The sequence below is a fragment of the Tachyglossus aculeatus genome, chromosome 6 (assembly GCF_015852505.1).
Source record: "Tachyglossus aculeatus isolate mTacAcu1 chromosome 6, mTacAcu1.pri, whole genome shotgun sequence".
NCBI lineage: Eukaryota > Metazoa > Chordata > Mammalia > Monotremata > Tachyglossidae > Tachyglossus > Tachyglossus aculeatus.
The window spans coordinates 17189824-17209569 of record NC_052071.1 but is presented as its reverse complement, the minus strand read 5'-3'; positions in this window follow the sequence as shown (position 1 = coordinate 17209569).

Here is a 19746-nt window from a genome sequence, read left to right as displayed (position 1 = left end):
AGCATGGACTAGAGGAAAGAGCATGGGCCTGGGATTCATTCATTCATTCATTCAATCTTATTTATTGAGCACTTACTGTGTGCAGAGCACTGTACTAAGCCCTTGGGAAGTACAAGCTGGCAACAACTTGAGAGGACCTGGATTCTAATCTTGGCTCCCCAACTCATCTGCTGTGTGACACCCTGAGCAAGCCACTTAGATTCTCCATACTTCGTTTATCTCCTCTCTAAAATGGGGACTAAATACTACCAGAAGGGGTTGTTGAGTGGCACTATGGGCTGTTGATGAGGTTGTAAAGCTTTATAAACAGGCCTAAGTAAACAAAAAACCGCCCATAAATTTAGTATCTATTTTGAACCGTCACTCACAGCCTAGTTTTAAAGCCAAATGATCAAAATGAACAACTTTTTCCAAGGGCAAAAGCCCCCAAAAATTACTTTTCAAAAGACACAACACACTCAAGCCTCCATCCCCTCTCCATTTTGTGCATATATGCATGGCAACACAATTACAATAGAGCAGAATTGGACCACTGGAGTCACCTAAAATGCTCAAGGACAATCATGCAAGTCAACACTGTTGACGAAGTTGAGCTATCAATACTGTAAATTGGGTAGGCCGCTTCAACAGAAGAAATCGAAGGCAGATAATGGGTTCATATCTAAAAAGTACGAAGAAGGTTCCTAAGCCCAGAAAAAACCAAATAATTGTCATCTGGGCTGTCAAAACCAGCGAGGATGAGAACAGACAAGAAAAACTTATGACTTGGTACAGAACAACAATCACTGAAGCCCTCTAATCAGGCTGTATTTTCAACTTTTATCTTGAAAGGCAGAAAAAAAACTGTGGGTTGTGTGATTGGGGTAAACATCCCTTGATTTTGTAGGGTCCTAAAACACCATTCAAGAGCCTTTCAGCCAGGATAAAGTAAGAGTGAGCCAGTAATTGCTTCAGCATCCTTGAAGAAAAATCAATAATGAATAAAAGTGAAGGGTCAAAGCAAAAAAAAAAAAGAAAAGATCAACTTCAGGGCTAGGCAAGAAGGTTAAAATCAAACTAATGAGAGCTGGATCAATGGTGAAATGAAGGATTTTGCCTTTTCTTTCCCAATGGCTAAGTACACTATGGGGATTTCAGCGCTGTCACAAGGGAGAGATAATACTTACTCATTAATTAAGTCAATTATATTTATTGTGTGCTTTTTGAGTGCAGAACACTGTCCTAAGCACTTGGGAGGGTACAATATAACAATAAATAGATATATTCCCTGACCACAATGAGCTTGCAGTCTAGAAGGGGAAACAGACATGAAAATAAATAGAGATAAGTACATAAGTGCTGTTGGGCTGGGAGGGGGGGGATGAATAAAAGGAGCAAGTCAGAGCGATGCAGAAGGGAGTGGGAGAAGAGGAAGGGAGGACTTTGTTAGGAAAGGCCTCTTGGAGGAGATGTGCCTTCAATAAGGCTTTGAAGTGGAGGAGAGTAATTGTCTGTCGAATATGAGGAGGGAGGGAGCTCCAGGCCAGAGAGACTTTAGGGAAGTCTTGAGACAGGACAAGTCAAATTCTTCCCTAAGCAAACCTTGCTCCAGATACTCCAATCGTTTTCAACAAATCTAGTAGCAATTCTCTACTCCAGCAGAGTCCAATCTCAAGAGATTGTGTAGTTGTGGCCCTGGGAGAGCTACACTGAATGACAGGGTAGTTTCATGGGCCTCAATTCAGAAATTCCAGGGGCTTCATACAACCTCCAAAAAGACACGCACATGATATAAACCCCTTTGCTAAATCATCCAGGCATTATCTTCGGATAAGTAAGAAGAAAATCTCTTTACACACCCTTCATTGGCAAAACAAAGTTAAATGCCTTTGTAGAATCCCATTTTTAATCCAATATTTTATATGTCTATAAATTTATATTATATATGCTTCCCCCTGGCTAAGGAAGCTTATCATTTAATCAACACAGCCTTGTGAAACAGAGTGAAGAAGTACGACCTAGTGGAAAGTGGACAGGCCTCGGAATCAAAGGACCTCGCTTCTAATCCCAGCCATCCCACTTGTCTGTGGTGTGACCTTGGACAAGTAACTTAATTTCTCTATGCCTCCGTTTTCCTCATCTGTAAAATGGGGATTCAATACCTGTTTTCCCTCCTTTTTTTTAGACCGTGAGCTCCATGGGGGATGGGGACTGTGTCCGACCTGATTAATTTGTTTCCTACCCCAGTGCTTAGACTAGTGCTTGACACAGAGTCAGAATTTAACAAATGCCATAATAATGATAGCAAAAACAACATGACATAATGTTTCAGGCCACACTAAAGAACTAGTCAGCTAAAATGCTGTCCAGAAGCCATGAGCTCTGGGCCCGCTATGGGCAAGGGATGTATCTGTTAATTCTGCTGCACTGTATCCTCCCAAGTGCTTAGTACAGTGCTCTGCACATTGTAAGCACTCAATAAATACTACAGATTGAAATGCCATATTTAACTCCTTGAGCACTTCCCTCTCAGTCCCAAAAGGGAAATATTCAATATATTCAAATGCAAGACAAGATCATAACAACAAACACTTGGATCAAAGTCAGCCTAGCATTGAAACCACTGTGTTCACATGGACACAATCTGGACAGGTAGGTCATAATGATAATAATAATAATAATGATATTTATTAAGCACTTACTATGTGCCCAGCACTGTTCTCAGCACTGGGGTAGATACAAGGTAATCAGGTTGTCCCACGTGGGTCTCACAGTCTCAATACCCATTTGACAGATGAGGGAACTGAGACACAGAGAAGTGAAGTAATTTGCCCAAAGTCACACAGCTGACAAGTGGCCAGAGCCGGAATTAGAACCCACGACCTCTGACTCCCAAGCCCATGCTCTTCCCACTAAGCCACGCTGCTTCCCAGGTCATGTGAGAAATCGGGACGACAGTACGATACCCAAACAGTTGCTATATGGTGAGGTGAAACTGTGCAATGGAAAAAAGTCCAAGGGCTAGGGTCTTGAGAATGCAGTAAAATAAAGCCTCAAACAATGTTGCATCCTGGCTAAAAACTGAGAACAAGCGTGGCAGACTGAGCCGCAATCAAGAAAGAAGCTGTTCTTCTTGCACAGAGGCTTTGAGGGGATCATGAGACAAAGAGGCAAAAGTAAAAACAGAATCAGGCTCAGGAAGAATCAACTCGGCAGTAAAACCGAGGCCAGTCCTTTTATGACTGGAACAGTGAGTCCCAAATCGTCCTTTTCAGCCACACACGCACCCGTAGTTCCATCAGTCATTTAATCAATGGTATTTACTGAGTGCTTACGGTATGCAAAGCATTGTACTAAGCACTTGGGAGAGTACAACACAACAGTCTTCTCTATTAATGGTATTTGTTAAGTGCTTACTATGTGCCAGGAACTGTTCTAAGTACTGGGGTAGACACAAGTTAATCAGGTGGGACAGTCCATGTCACTCATGGGGCTCACAGTCTTAATCCCCATTTTACAGATGAAGTCACTGAGGCCCAGAGAAGTGAAGTGACTTACCCAAGATCACACAGCTGACAAGTGGAGGAGCCAGGATGAGAACCCAGGTTCTTCTGTCCTCCACTATCCACTAGGCTAGTCTGCTCTGGGCCATTCCCTGCCCACAAGGAACTTATAGTCTTGAGGGGGAGACAGATATTAAAATAAATTATGGATGAGTACATAAGTGCTGTGGAGCTGAGGATGGTCCATCACAATCAATGGTATCCTCTTTGAGTACAAAGGACAATGACCTCAACACAGAGTACTTGAAATTAAAAATAGCTTTGGCCAACTTGAATTAAAAAAGAAAGAACAGCTCTCCATTTCATAGGTGAATGTAAATGTACAGAAGGGAAACTCCTTGAGGGCAGACTATATGTTTTTCTTTTTTTTCTGGCGTATTTTCCTAAGCATTTAGGACAGGGTTCTAGTCTTAGCTGTGCCTCAGTAACTGCATCTGTAAAATGGGGATGAAGCCTGTGAACCCCACTTGGGACAACCTGATTACCTTTTATCTACCCCAGTGCTTATAACAGTGCTTGGCACATAGAAAGCCCTTAACAGATACCATCATTATTATCATTATTATTAGCAGGTTCTCAATAAATTCCATTGATCGATTGGTGGATATAAAAATGAAGGTGGAGAGGGCGGGAAGAGGAAAGGAGAGGGAAGAGGAGGAGGAGGAAAACAGAGAAGGAAGAAAAAGGAGAGTAGGTGGTAGATTCAAGGAAGACGAGCCAGGAAATGGAGGGTTCTCTCCCACAAGTAACTGAATTGGGCTGAGAGATATCTTCAGTTTAGTTCACAACCAGGTAAGAAAAATAGTGACCAAGAGATCCTGAATCAATCCAATCAATCAGAAGTACTTATTGAGCATCTTGTATGTGGACCATTGTAATAGCCATTTGGGAGAGAATAGTAGAGTGAGCAGACAAGATGCCAGCCCTTAAGGAGCTTACAATCTAGTAGGGAACTGGAACTAGGGCATTATCCTGACAATATGGCATGATGAGTGACTATCAACCCCACCTTCAGGGGTTAAGGGGTAGGTTAACTATGGCTGCCTATCTGGTCCATGGAATAATTACCTTCTTTGCTTCCATTAAGTAGGAGCCTGAGGCCAAAGATTATACCAAGGTTTTCGGTCCCCTACATAGCAAACATGGTGGTGTCAGTTCTGATGGGAAAGTGAAGTGGATGAGTGAATTTGGGAGGGAAGGTGAGGAACTCAGATCTAGAAGCAGCATGGCCTAGTGGAAAGAACACAGGCCTGAGAGGTCCTGGGTTTGAATCCCAGCTCTGCCAGTGCCTGCTATATGATTTAGGATAAGTCACTTCACTGCTTTGTGACTCAGTTTCCTCATCTGTAAAGTGGAGTTTAAATCCTACTCCATCCTACTTAGAATGTGAGCCCCATGTGGAATAGGAATTATGTCCAACCTGATTACCTTGTAACTACCTCAGCACTTAGTACAGTACTTGCACACAGCAAGAGCTCAATACCATTATTATTACTACTGTTAATGCATATTAAGTTTAAAGTTTCGTAGTGAGTAATCCATGTGCAGATGTTGACAGATTAGAGGAGATTCCAAATTGCAGAGGAAAGGACAGAGACAGAGTGCTGGATTTGCACTGGACACCCCAATGGAGTAAGTGTAAATAGTTCCAGAAGAGAAGAGCCTTGAAGGACTCCCAAAGCAGAGTGAGAAGTGGAAAAACAACCGGTGAAACAGACTGAGACATAGAGACCATAGATAAGAGGAGAATCTGTCAAGAAGTGTGTCAGTAAAACTAGGGGTGGATAGAAACTCCACGAAAAGAGAGTAGTTCACAGGATCAAAGGCTCCCAAGAGGCCAGACAGTGGATAGAGTCCGGGCCTGGGATTCAGAAGGACCTGGGTTTGAATCCCAGTGTTGCCACTTGTCTGTTATGTGACCAGTGAAAAATCACTCAACTTCTCCATGCCTCAGTTCCCTCAAAGGTAAAACTGTGATTCAAACTGAGATTCCCAAGTGGAACACAGACTGTGTCCAAGCTGATTAGCTTGTATCAACTCCAGTGCTTAGTACAGTGCCTGGCACTGAACAAATATCATAAAAAAGGAGTAGAATCCATTCTCTTTGCCAAGAAGAAGGCCACTGGTGACCTTGGAGAGTGAGGTCTAAGGTGAATGAAAGACCCTGAAACCATATTGTAGTGAGTGAAGAAAAGAATTGGAGGAGAGGAATGGACACAATTGTTTGGAGAGCTGGGGCAGTAACAGGAACAGGGACATGGAACACACTGAAGAGAAATGATAATAATTGTGTTTGTTAAGTGCTTACTATGTGGCAAGCACTGTATTAAACGTGGGGGTAGATACAAGACAATCAGGTCCTACATAGGGCTCACAGTCTAAGAATGAGGGAAAGCAGATATTGTAAGCTCATTGTGGGCAGGGAACATATCTACCAACTCTGTTATATTTTCATACTGTACTCTCCCAAGCACTCAATACAATGTGCTGCACACAGTAAGTGCTCAATAAATATGATGGATTGATTGAATCCCCATGCTGCAGATGAGGGAATTGAGACCCATAAAAGTGAAGTAGCTTACTCAAAGTCACAGAGCAGGCAGGTGGTGGAGCCAGGAATAGAGCCCAGGTCCTCTGACTCCCAGGCCCCCACTCTTATCATTAGGCCAGCTGGTTCTCAACTGAAATGCTGCCTATTTATGTTATAAAAATATTTTATCTCTGAGATCACTAAGGTTAAGTGACAACACTTTTCTTATTCCAGCTGGATGACTTTTTAACACTGGATTTTCTTTTTAATGTTGGATTTTTCTAAAAAATACCCTCCCTCGACCCTACAGTTCCCTCCAGTTTTTGCCCCATCTTTCTCCTACCATTTCTCTCCAAACTTCTTGAGAGAATTGGCTTCACAGACTCCGTCCTCTCCTGGTTCTCCTCTTATCTCTCTGGTCGTTCATTCTCAGTCTCTTTTGCAGGCTCCTCCTCCCTCTCCCACCCCCTTACTGTGGGAGTTCCCCAAGGTTCAGTTCTTGGTCCCCTTCTGTTCTCGATCTACACTCTCTCCCTTGGTGATCTCATTCGCTCCCATGGCTTCAACTACCATCTCTACGCTGATGACACCCAAATCTACATCTCTGGCCCTGCTCTCTCCCCGTCCCTCCAGGCTCGCATCTCCTCCTGCCTTCAGGACATCTCCATCTGGATGTATGCCCGCCACCTAAAACTCAATATGTCCAAAACTGAACTCCTTGTCTTCCCTCCCAAACCCTGCCCTCTCCCTGACTTTCCCATCACTGTTGACGGCACTACCATCCTTCCCGTCTCACAAGCCCGCAACCTTGGTGTCATCCTCGACTCCGCTCCCTCATTCACCCCTCACATCCAAGCAGTCACCAAAATCTGCCGGTCTCAGCTCCGCAACATTGCCAAGATCTGCCCTTTCCTCTCCATCCAAACCGCTACCCTGCTCGTTCAAGCTCTCATCCTATCCCGTCTGGACTATTGCATCAGCCTTCTCTCTGATCTTCCATCCTCGTGTCTCTCCCCACTTCAATCCATACTTCATGCTGCTGCCCGGATTGTCTTTGTCCAGAAACGCTGTGGGCATGGTACTCCCCTCCTCAAAAATCTCCAGTGGCTACCAATCAATCTGCGCATCAGGCAGAAACTCCTCACCCTCGGCTTCAAGGCTCTCCATCACCTCGCCCTCTCCTACCTCACCTCCCTTTTCTCCTTCTACAGCCCGGCCCGCACCCTCCGCTCCTCTGCCGCTAATCTCCTCACCGTGCCTCGTTCTCGCCTGTCCCGCTCTCGACCCCCAGCCCACGTCATCCCCCTGGTCTGGAATGCCCTTCCTCCCCACATCCGCCAAGCTATCTCCCTTCCTCCCTTCAAGGCCCTACTGAGAGCTCACCTCCTCCAGGAGGCCTTCCCAGACTGAGCCACCTCCTTCCTCTCCCCCTTGTCCCCCTCTCAATCCCCCCCTTACCTCCTTCCCTTCCCCACAGCACCTGTATATATGTATATATGTTTGTACATATTTATTACTCTACTGATTTAACTTGGACATATCTATTCTATTTATTTTATTTTGTTAATATGTTTGGTTTTGTTCTCTGTCTCCCTCTTCTAGACTGTGAGCCCACTGTTGGGTAGGGACTGTCTCTCTATGTTGCCAACTTGTACTTCCCAAGCGCTTAGTACAGTGCTCTGCACACAGTAAGTGCTCAATAAATACGACTGATTGATTGATTGATTGATTGATTTACACCGACTGTTTCCACTTCCTCTCCTTTGATTCTCTCCTAGATCCCCTCCAATCTGGCTTCCGCCCTTCACTCCACAGAAACAGCCTTCTCTAAGGTAACTGATGACCTTCTTCTTGCCAAATCTGATGGCCTCTACTTCATCCTAATCCTCCTCGGCCTCATGGCTGCCTTTGAGACTGTACATCATCCCTTTCTTCTTGGAAGATATCCAACCTTGGATTCACTGACACTGTCCTCTCCTGGTTCTCTTTCCATCTCTCAGACAGCTCTTGGGCTCCTCCTCTGCCTCTCACCCCCTGACAGTAGGGCTTAGTTCTAGGGCTCCTTCTATCCTCCCTCTACACCCACTCCCTTGGAGAACTCATTAGCTCCCATTTCTTCAATTACCATCTCCATGCAGATGATCCTAAAATCTGCAGCCCTGACCCCTCCCCTTCCCTGCAGTCTCACATTTCCTCCTGCCTTCAAAACACACCTTTCTTGGATGTCCTGCTGACACCTCAAATTAAACATGACAAAAACTGAACTCCTTATCTTCCCACCTAAACCTGGCCCTCCTCTGTATTTCCTATAACTACCTTTCCTATCTCATAAACCTGCAACCTTGGCATTGTCCTCGACTCATCTCTCTCATTGTGCCCACATAGTCAATCTGTCACCAAATCCTGTCAGTTCTACCTTCATAACATTGCTAAAATCTGAGCTTTCCTTCCCAGCCCAACCACTACCACGCTGATCCAAGCACTTAACTTGTCCCGCTTGACCACTGTATCTGTCTCCTCACCAGCCTCCCAACCTCCTGTGTCTCCCCACTCCAATCCATACTTCACTCTGCTGCCTGGATCATTTATCAACAAAAACGTTCAGTCCGTGTCTTCCCACTCCTCAAGAACCTCCTATGACTGCCCATCCATCTCTCTATCGAACAGAAACACCTTACTATTGGCTTGAAAGCACTCAATCAGCTTTCCCCCTCCTACCTCACCAATTTCCCACTACAGCCTAGCCCATACACACTGATTGCTCCCCTAGTGCCAGCTTCCTCACTGTGCCCCAATCTCAACTATCTCGGCACCAACCTCTTTCCCACATCCTCCCCATAGTCTGGAACTCTACCCCTTCATTATACACCAGACCACCACTCTCTCCACTTTCAAAGCATTATTATAATCACACCACCTCCAAGAAGCCTTCCCGGATTAAGCCTTCTTTTCCCCGGCTCACTCTCCCTTCTGCTTCATCTATGCACTTGGATCTGTGACCTTTGGACATTCAATATTCACTCCAGCCCCAATCCCACAACACTTATGTATAGACCTTTAAATTATATTTTATAAATTATTTATTCCTATTATTGTCTGTCTCCCCATTTAGACTGTAAGCTCATTGTGGGCAGGGAAGGTGTCTGCTAATTCTGCAGTACTGTGCTCTCGAAAGGGATTAGTACAGTGCTCTGCACATAATCAGTGCTCAATAAATCTCATTGATTGATTGATTGATTTTCTTACGAGTTGAGAGAAACATGAAGGAACAAATGGTGAAACAGGAGAGACTATATCTCAGGTCCTCAACTTATCAAAGCAGCCATCGACGTGCCAGTGATCTTGACTTCTTGAGGAAACCATTTGTTATTAGTCCCAAACCATTTGTCCAACTTCTACCCTTTATACAATACCACCAAAATCATCTTATGTAATCAGGTTTTCCTTTCCTACCCTATTAGCACCATCTAAGGGAAGGAAATGGGATTCATTGAAGGTGTTATACAATCTAGACTCAACTGCAGGCTTCTTTCAATATGTTGTGACAGATGAGGGCCCACATATCACAACCCTCCCCAAACTCATTCTCAGAAAACACTCCTGAAACTAAACGTGACAGTGGGAAAACATGATGCAGATAATTATCAAGTAGCTCTCGGTTTTCTATATTTACAGAAACTCCAAGTGTGAAAGGAGAAGACAGAGATCTTCACAAACAAGAAAGTGGGGCCCACCTTTAACAGAAACGTTTGTGGTATGAGCCCAGATTCAGAAAACTGGTTCAGTGGCCTCCCTTTGTTACCTTTCAGCTGTGTCTTTCCCTCTTCGCAGGTCTGTGGGTCAATTAATAGCCAAGCTACCAATTTTATTCCTGCCCAAGGTCTTCTTTGTGATACTTCTGGCTTATCCCTTTCATAATTTCCCCATCCCGAATGGGAAGCAACCAGGTTTTTAAAGGGAGTGAGTTCAACATGGCAGAAAAGTGGTTGAGTAATGAATGGAATCTCAGGTGAGACAAATGAAGAAATCACAGGCAAGTCATTTAACTTCTCTGTGCCTCAGTAAAATGGGGATTGAGATCGTGAGACCCATGGGGGACATGGACCGTGTCCAACCTGATTAGCTGGTATCTACCCCATGGCTTAGTATAGTGCTTGTCACATATTAAGAACTTCAAAAACACCATTTAAAAAATTTCACATTTTGCTCCTTGACCTGAAGGTCTCTAGTGAACTGTGAGAATGATTCCTCAGCCATCAGCCTCAGAGAAGCAGCATGGCATAGTGGATAGAGCATGGGACTGGGAGTCAGAAGGTCATGGGTTCTAATTCCTGTTCTGACACTCGTCTGCTGTGGGACCTTGGGAAAGTCACTTCACTTCTCTGGGTCCCAGTTACCTCATCTGTAAAATGGGGATCGAGGCTGGGAGCTCCATGTGAGACAGGGACTGGCTCCAACCTGATTAGCTTGTATCCGCCCCAGTGCTTAATACAATGCTTGGCACAGAGTAAGGACGTAAATACCACAATTATTATTATTATTATGTGGTATCCAAGTCCCCTGAAATCTAATGACCCAGACAGCCAGGAAGATTGGTCTGCTCCAACTCATTGCTTTAAGGATATCTTAAAAGACAGTGTTCCCTAATGGCTAGAGCACTGGCCAGGGAATCAGAAAGACCTGGGTTCTAGTCCCGGCTCTGCCACATGACTGTTGTGTGACCTTGGCCAAGTCACTTCATTTCTCTATGCCTCAGTTACCTCATCTGTAAAATAGGGATTAAGACCGTGAGCCCCATGTGGGACATGGACTGTGTCCACCCTGATTAACTTGAAACAACCCCAGCACTTAGAACAGTGCCTGGCACATAATAAGTGCTAAACAAATACCATTTAAAAGAAAAAGACAAGAAGAGTTTACTTTCAACCCTTTCCCCTCCTCTCAAAACCTGAGACAGTGGTTATCAATTGCTTAATAACAATCTTGGCAATTAATCTGAAGCCATTTTTAATTAAGAATGAAAGAAAACCTGTGCCATACAAAAGCCTTTTTTTAATTACTTTAACCAGCAACCAGAGGCTAGCGGAAAGAACCCTGGGACAAGACATACATTGCTGGTGAAAATGGTAGAACCAAGGACGTTCATAATCATAATTAATTACAAGGCTGCACAGCAAATCAATTAAAGAGCAGTGATGAAAGATAGAGAAGGAAACATCTAATCATGCACCATAAGGGTAGCCAGGTTTTTAATACTCAAACATTCAGGCCTCAACCTGTCTCAAAGGTCCACTGAAAATTTAATTCTTTCTTGGGTAATTCCTCACACAGAAGTTAAAGTATGGATTAGATTATCCCTCCAAAAGAATACAGGGTTTGCTATCCTAGTAGGGCCCAGTAAAAACTGCACTGTGTCAGAGTCAGGAAAACTGGGTCCTGTAGCCCCAGCGGTGCTACTTGCCTGCTGTATGACCTTGGACAAGTCACTTTACATCTCTGTGCCTCAGTGTCTTCATATCTTTTTAATGGTTATGATTTGGCACTTACTATGCAGCAGGAACTGAAGTAAGTGCTGGGGGTCGAAACAAGCTGATCGGGTTGTAGACAGTCCATGTCCCACATGGAGTTCACGGTCTTAATCCCCATTATACAGATGAGATAGCTGAGGCACAGAAAAGTTAAGTGACTTTCCCAAGGTCATGCAGCAGACAGGTGGCAAAGCCGGAATAGAACATAGGTGCTCTGACTCCCAGGCTTATGCTATTTCCACTAGGCCTTGCTGCGTATCATTTGTAAAATGGGGACAAAATACATTTTTTAAATGGTTTTTGTTGAAAGCAAAGCACTTTACAAAGCACTTGGGGGAGTTCAATCAATTAATCAATTGTATTTACTGAGAAGTTTGTGCATGCAGAGCACTGCACTAAGAGCTTAATCCCAATACAACAATATAACGTTCCCTGTCCATTCATTCATTCGTTCAATCGTATTTATTGAGCGCTTACTGTGTGCAGAGCACTGTCATAAGAGCTTGGGAAGTACAAGTTGAACAAACTTACCGTCTAGAGGGATCAGTTAATATAAATTATGTATTAATACATTAATATAAATAAAATCATGGATATGTACATAAATGCCATGGGGCCGATAGAGGGGTGAATAAAGGGAGCAAATCCAAGTGAAGGGCAATGCAGACAGGAGTGAGAGAAGGGAAAGGGAGGCTTAGTCAGGGAAGGTCTCTTGGAGGAGATGTGCCTCTCATAAGGCTTTGAAGGTGGCAAAAATGATCTTCTGTCTGATATGAAGAGGGCGGGTGTGCCGGCCAGAGGCAGGATGTGGGTGAGATAGATGAGATCAAGGTACAGTGAGTAGGTTGATAATACAGGAGCGAAGTGAGCGAGTTGGGTTGTAGGAGGAGAGCAATGAAGTAAGGAAGGAGGGAGTAGGGTGATTGAGTGCTTTAAAGATGATGGTAAGGAGTTTCTGTTTGATGCAGAGGTGGATGGGCAACCACTTGGAGTTTCCTGAGGAGTGGAGAAGCACGGCCTCAATATTTTTGTAGAAAAATGATCTGGGCAGCAGAGTGAAGTATGGACTGGAGTTGACGGAGAAGAGAAGAGGAAAAGGGAGGTCAGCAAGGAGGTTTGTACAGTGTTTAAGGCAGGATGGGTGGTAGTAGTTTGGATGGAGAGGAAAGGGAGGATTTTAGCGAGGTTGAGAAGGTTGAACCGACGGGTTTTAGTGATGATGATGATTATGTTACTTGTGAAGCACTATGTGCCAAGCACTGTTCTAAGCACTGGGGTAAATACAAGCTAATCAGGTTGTCTGATGTGGGGCTCACAGTCTTAATCCCCATTTTACAGATGATTTAACAGGCCCAGAGAAGTTAAGTAACTTGCCCAAGGTCACAGAGCAGACAAGTGGCAGAGCCAGGATTAGAACCCATGACCTTCTGACTCCCAGGCCTGTGTTCTATCCACTAGGCCATGCTGCTTCAGCTTTAGTGACAGATTAGTTCAGAACAACAAAGGTGGTAGACCCTTTCTCTTACACCATAAGCCCCATGCAGCAGAGGAACTGTGTCCAATTTTGATTACCTTGCATCTGCCCAGTGGTTGGCCTACAACAATGACTTATTATTTTTATTTGAAGAGGCTCTGGAATGCACATCTCCCATCACTGATTGACACTCTCACCATTTAGAACACTCAAGCTGGGGGAGAAGCAGCTTGGCCTAGTGGAAAGAGCATTAGCGTGGCACAGTGGAAAGAGCACGGGCTTTGGAGTCCGAGGTCAGGGGTTCAAATCCCAGCTCTGCCAATTGTCAGCTGTGTGACTTTGGACAAGTCACTTCACTTATCTGGGCTTCAGTTCCCTCATCTGTAAAATGGGGATGAAGACTGTGAGCCCCTCGTGGGACAAGCTGATCACTTTGTAACCCCCCCAGCGCTTAGAACAGTGCCTTGCACACAGTAAGTGCTTAATAAATGCTATCATTATTATTATTATTATTATTATTAAAGAATGTATTGAACTCCCATTACCTCAAACTTAACATGTCCAAAACAAAGCTCCTTATCTTCCCACCCAAACCTTGTCCTGTCCCGGTCTTTCCCATCACTGTAGATGGTACCACCATCCTTCCCGTCTCACAAGCATGTAACTTTGGCATTATTCTTGACTCTGCTCTCACATTCAACCCACATATCCAATCTGTCACCAGATCCTGTTGGTCTCACTTCCTAACATCGCTAAAATCTGCTCTCTTTGCCATCCAAACCACTACCACGTTAACACAGTCACTCATCCTAGCCTGCCTAGATTATTGCATCAGCCTTCTTTCTGACATCCCAACCTCCTGCCTCTCCCCACTCCAGTCCATACTTCACTTCACTGCCCAGATTATCTTTCCACAGAAACGTTCAAGCCGTGTCACTCCCTTCCTCATAAACCTCCAGAGGTTGCCTATCACCTCCGTATCAAACAAAAACTCCTCACCATTGGCTTTAAAGTAGTCCATCCTCTTGCCCCTTCTTACTTCATCTCGCTGATCTCCTTCTACAACCTAGCCCACACACTTCACTCCTCTGATGCTAACGTTCTCACTGTGCCTCAATCTCACTTCTCTCATTCATTCATTCAATCTTATTTATTGAGAACTTACTGTGTGCAGAGCACTGTACTAAGTGCTTGGAAAGTACAATTCAGCAACATATAGAGGCAGTCCCTACCCAACAATCACAGTCACACGGTCTCGCCGCCGACCCCTGGCCCATTTCTTGCCTCTGGCCTGGAATGCCCTCCCTCCTCAAATCCGCCAGACAATTACTCTCCCCCGCTTCAAAGTATTAATGAAGGTACATCTCCTCCAAGAGTACTTCCCAGACTAAATTCCACGTTTTCTCATCTCCCACTCCCTTCTGTATCACCCTGACTTGCTCCCTTTGCTCTTTCATTCATTCATTCAATCATATTTATTGAGCGCTTACTGTGTGCAGAGCACTGTATCCCTTTCCCCACCCTGCAGCACTTATGTATATAGCTGTAATTTTATATTTATATTTATGTCTGTTTTTCCATACCCTGCCCTGTCCCCAGACTGTGAGCTCATTGTGGGCAGGGATTGTCTCTCTTTATTGCTATATTGTACTTTCCCAAGCACTTAGTACGGTGCTCTGCACACAGTAGGTGCACAATAAATACAATTGAATGAACATCTCCTCCAGAAAGCCTTCCCTGATTAATCTCTCAGCTACACCCCTACTTCTCTCACTACTGGGTCACCTAAACACTTTAACTACTCACCCCATGGTGCTTATGTACATACTTTTCAACACTGTTACTCCTCCCATCTCTGATTTTTACCCTTTATTCACCCCTCCATCAGCCACACAGCACATATGTGCATATCGTAATTTATTCTTATATACTAATGTATGTCTCCCCCTCTAGACTGTAAACTCCTTGTGAGCAAGGGAACGCGTCTACCAATGCTGCTATACAGTACTCTCTGAAGTGCTTAGTACAGGGCTCTGCACACAGTAAGCACTTAATAAATACAGTTGACTGATTTATTTATTTTAGTATCAGTCTCCCTTGTTAGACGATAAACTCCTTGCAGGCAAGGACTGTGTTTCCTAACGCTTTGTACTCACCCAAGCACTTAGTACAGTGGTCTGCAAAGATTAAGTGCTCACTAAATATTATTGATTAATCTTAACCCATTATTCCCCAATGAATCAAGGTTTACTAAAACGTCATTTTCCCATAACTCAAAGTTCTTCAAAAACATAACCTGTGTCATAGTAAAAATGACTGCATTATATTCCAAAAGTGAACAATGCTTCTAAAAGAATGAATTTTAAAGTTACATACCAGATCTTTAAATCAAACCAAATAATATTTTATTTTTAAGCAACACTGGTCTTGGGTTCCAAGTTATTTCTTTTCCTTGAAATAGGTGATATCTCTCAGATGATTGTTTCCATAATTAATGTTTGCTTTAGGCAAGTTCCATTTCCTCTGATTATTAATATTCTTTATTCCATATTGTCTTCCATTGTGATTTAAATTCACTCTTACTTATTATTAGAATACAATTGTTATTTCTTTTGTTATGACCACAAAAAATTTATAATGTAATTAAGAAGCATAACAAATATCTAGCCCCAAGTACGGTTCTTCATCTAATAACTATGGAAATACATTAATGTTATCATTCTAGGAATTATAGGAGTCTACTTATTAAATTTACAAAAAAAATGTCTGGAAGACTGCAGGCAAGGATGAAGAAACCTGCTTCTTGCCTCTTTATCTACTTAAGTCATTTTATGACTCTTGTGGCTCCCAATTTGCACTGGACTTCTTATGCCAGTCCTGTATTCCTCCATGAGGGAGTAGTTTCCAGGATAATTAGCAATAATAATGATCATTATCATTACCATGGTATTGGTTAATCAATCAAATCAATAAATCATACTACTCAACCCTTGACATGAAGTGAACTCTCCTGATATCCCATGCCCTCCCCCCCCCCCCCCCTTTTTATGGTACTTGTTAAGCACTGCCAGATTCTGTTCTAAGCACTGGGACAGATAGAAGAAAATCAGGCTGGACACAATCTCTATCCCCAATGGTGCTCATGGCCGCAATCAACATTTTACAGATGAGGGAAATGAGACCCAGAGAAGTTAAGCAATTCGCAAAAGGTCACACAGCAGGCAAGTGGCAGAGTGGGATTAGAACCCTGGTCTGTTGATTCCCAGGCCCGTGCTCTTTCCTCTAGGCCATGCTGCTTCTCTAAAGCTACAGTGTTTCTCCAGAGGGACCCATGACCAGCTCCTTACCTCTATAACAATTGCTTTCCCCTCCCGGATCCCTATGATGCAGAAGTCATTTCCACTGGGTGGGGTGGAGGACCGAAAACTTCCAGAACAAACCTGACAGTGCACTCTCGACTCTTGCTGCTCTCCTACTACAACCCAGCCCACACACTTCATTCCTCTAATTCCAGCCTCCTCACTGTACCTCGATCTCATCTATCACATTGTTGAGCCCTCGCCGACATCCTGCCTTTGGCCTGGAACAACCTCCCTCCTCATATATGACAGACATTTACACTCCCATTGCTTCATATCTTCTCCAACAGGCCTTCCCTGACTAAGCCCTCCTTTCCTCTTCTCTCACTCCCTTCCACACTGCCCTGACTTGCTCCCTTTATTCATTCCCTCTCCAGTCCGACAGAACTTATAATAATGACGGCATTTGTTAAGTGCTTACTATGTGCAAAGCACTGTTCTAAGCGCTGGGGAGGGTACAAGGTGATCAGGTTGTCCCACGTGGGGCTCACAGTCTTCATCCCCATTTTACAGATGAGGTCACTGAGGCCCAGAGAAGCGAAGTGACTTCCCCAAAGTCACACAGCTGACAAGTGGCAGAGCCAGGATTTGAACCCATGACCTCTGACTCCCAAGCCTGTGCTCTTTCCACTGAGCCACGCTGTTTCTCTTATGTCCATATCCTTACATCCATATCCTTAATTTATTGGTTTATATTAATGTCTGTTTCCCCTTCTGACCTGTAAGTTTATGGTGGGTAGGAAATGTTTCTGTTATATTGTTGTAGTGTACTCTATGAAGCGCTTAGTATAGTGCTCTGCACACAGTAAGCACTCAATAAATAAAATTGATTGCACTCGCTTACTGTCTGAGCCAACCCTGCTCTGGAGACCCCAGGGACAAAGCTAACTCACTGTCTTTGCCTGATACCCAAGCAGCAGAAATGCACTCTGAGGCAGTGACTATTACCACTGTTGAGATAGTCTTTCTTCTGCTCTCTATCACTTTATACACATTTCTCTTTCTATTCCTCTCTATGTTTTGCTCCTTATTCCTCTTTGTATTTCTTTCTCTATTCTTCTCTATTTCTCTCTATTCACCTACCTATACTATTTTTCTATTCCTCTCTCTCTCTCACTATTCCTCTCTTTACTGCTCTTTCTGTCGCTATTCCTCTATTTCTCTTTGTCTTGCTATTCCTCTCTATATTTCATTCTCTCTCTAAATTTTTCTTTCTCTATATATCCCACTCTGTATTTCTTTCCCTATTTCTCTCTGCATTTCTTCTTCCCTCTATTTCTCTCCTTACATTATTCTTATTCCATTCTTGTCTCTATTGCTCTCTCTCTCACTATTTCTCTCTCTATTGCTTTCTCTATATTCATTATCTCTATTCTGCTCTCTATATTTATCTCTCTCTATTTTCCACCCTCTTTCCCTATTCCTCTCAATATATGTATTCTTTCTATTCCTCTCTCTATATTCCTTTCTCTCTATTCCTCTATTTTCCCCTCTATATTTCTCTATTCTCTATATATTTCTCTCTCTATTCCTCTCACTATACTTATCTCTCTATATTTCTTTTTTCTCTGTCCCTCTCTGAATATTTCTCTTGCTCTCCATTTTTATCTCTCTCTATTTCTCTCTCATTTCCTGTTAATCTCTTTACCTGACCTATCCTACTTTTCAGATAAAAAAAGTAAACTCCTTGAGGGTAGGGATAGTGACTTCCCACTCCAATTGAACTCTCCACCAAGCAGAGAGTCAGTGTTCTGCTACACAGGAAATTATTCAATACTGATGACTGACTGATTGCCTGAAATGGCTTGATAGACCAGGCCAATATCTTGAGAAAAGGGAAGAAAGTTTTCTGCCTGTCTCGGAGGGACAGGTAGACTTTTGAGTTTGTAGTAGAAACTGCATTTATTGAGCGCCTACTGTGTGCACAGCACTGTCCTAAGTAATTGATTCTGCCCTGACAACACCAACCAAGTGGGCCTTTGCCCAAACGCACATCGTCTAATGATACCAAACTTGACCTTTATAGGGATACACCACAGTCATCCACTCCTCTGTGAATGCATAGATTACCTGAACTTTTAAAATCAGAAGTATAAGTCACACATTCCATTTTGGGGACTTGTTTCTCCAGGAGGCAGGGGAACTAGGAACATAATGAAGAGACATTCAAGTATGTGTCCTTCAGAAAGTATTTCCAAGATTCTCCCACCGGCACTCAGCAATTAAGGCAAATGATGAATTCCCACTCACAGTTTTTGGATATATCTTGTGGGTTGGAGCACTTCAAGGAAGGGGGCCTATGCCAGTGAACCAGAATGCCTGCCCTGCTTTAATAGACACCCACCAAATTATTCATTTTTAGGATAAATTTATGCTTTAATTGGAGCACTTGTACTTCCCAAACGCTTAGTACAGTGTTCTGCACACAGTAAGTGCTCAATAAATACCATTGAATGAATGTATTTGTACCCTTTATTCACCCCACCCTCCTTCCCACAGCACTTGGTACATATTCGTAATTTATTTTCATGACTGTCTCCCCCTCTAGACTGTAAGCTCCTTACGGGCAGGGAACCTGTCTCTCAACTCTGCCATACTGTACTTATCCAAGCTCTTAGTACAGTGCCGTACACACAGTAAGCACTCAACAAATACCACTGATCGATTCACACCGGTTTACTTTGGGAGTTCTAAGAACAGACCCTGTTTATTCCACCCATAGTCACTTTGAATTATGCGGTGAGCCTTACTGTTGGCTCCAACTGACTCCTGTAAGGGATGACTGTGCTTGTGCTCCATGACTTTTTGTCAAAGAAAAACATAATATAAATTAGGAATAAGATATCAGTCAATGAAACTGAACAACATCCACTGCAGGGGCCCAGACTTCAGCCTTAGCAACTACAGGGGTGTCCCAAATCTTGGAGCCCCATAATGACCCTTATCTCACTTAATAACAATGCCGATTTCTGCACTTAAAATGGGGGACTTGATAGCTTAGCTCACTGTTCATTGGATCGCTTTGAATTGAAGTGATATCCCTTGATTCAGAGAGAGAGCTTCACTAGCAAAAAACGAGATGCTAACCTTTAAAAAGCAAATCTCTATAGCTGAAGGAGCTCCAAAGCCAAGGCTGCTATCTTGTCCTAAAATAATTGGCTCATTAACTTAGCAGGGCCAGCCTAGTCCCATTATCAAAGACAAATAGGAGAATAGGCTCTTTGGCTACTCATCGGTTTGCATACAATCACAGACAAGCCAATTATTCTCTGGGTACAATACAGTTGACACGGTTCACTTTGATAGCATGGAA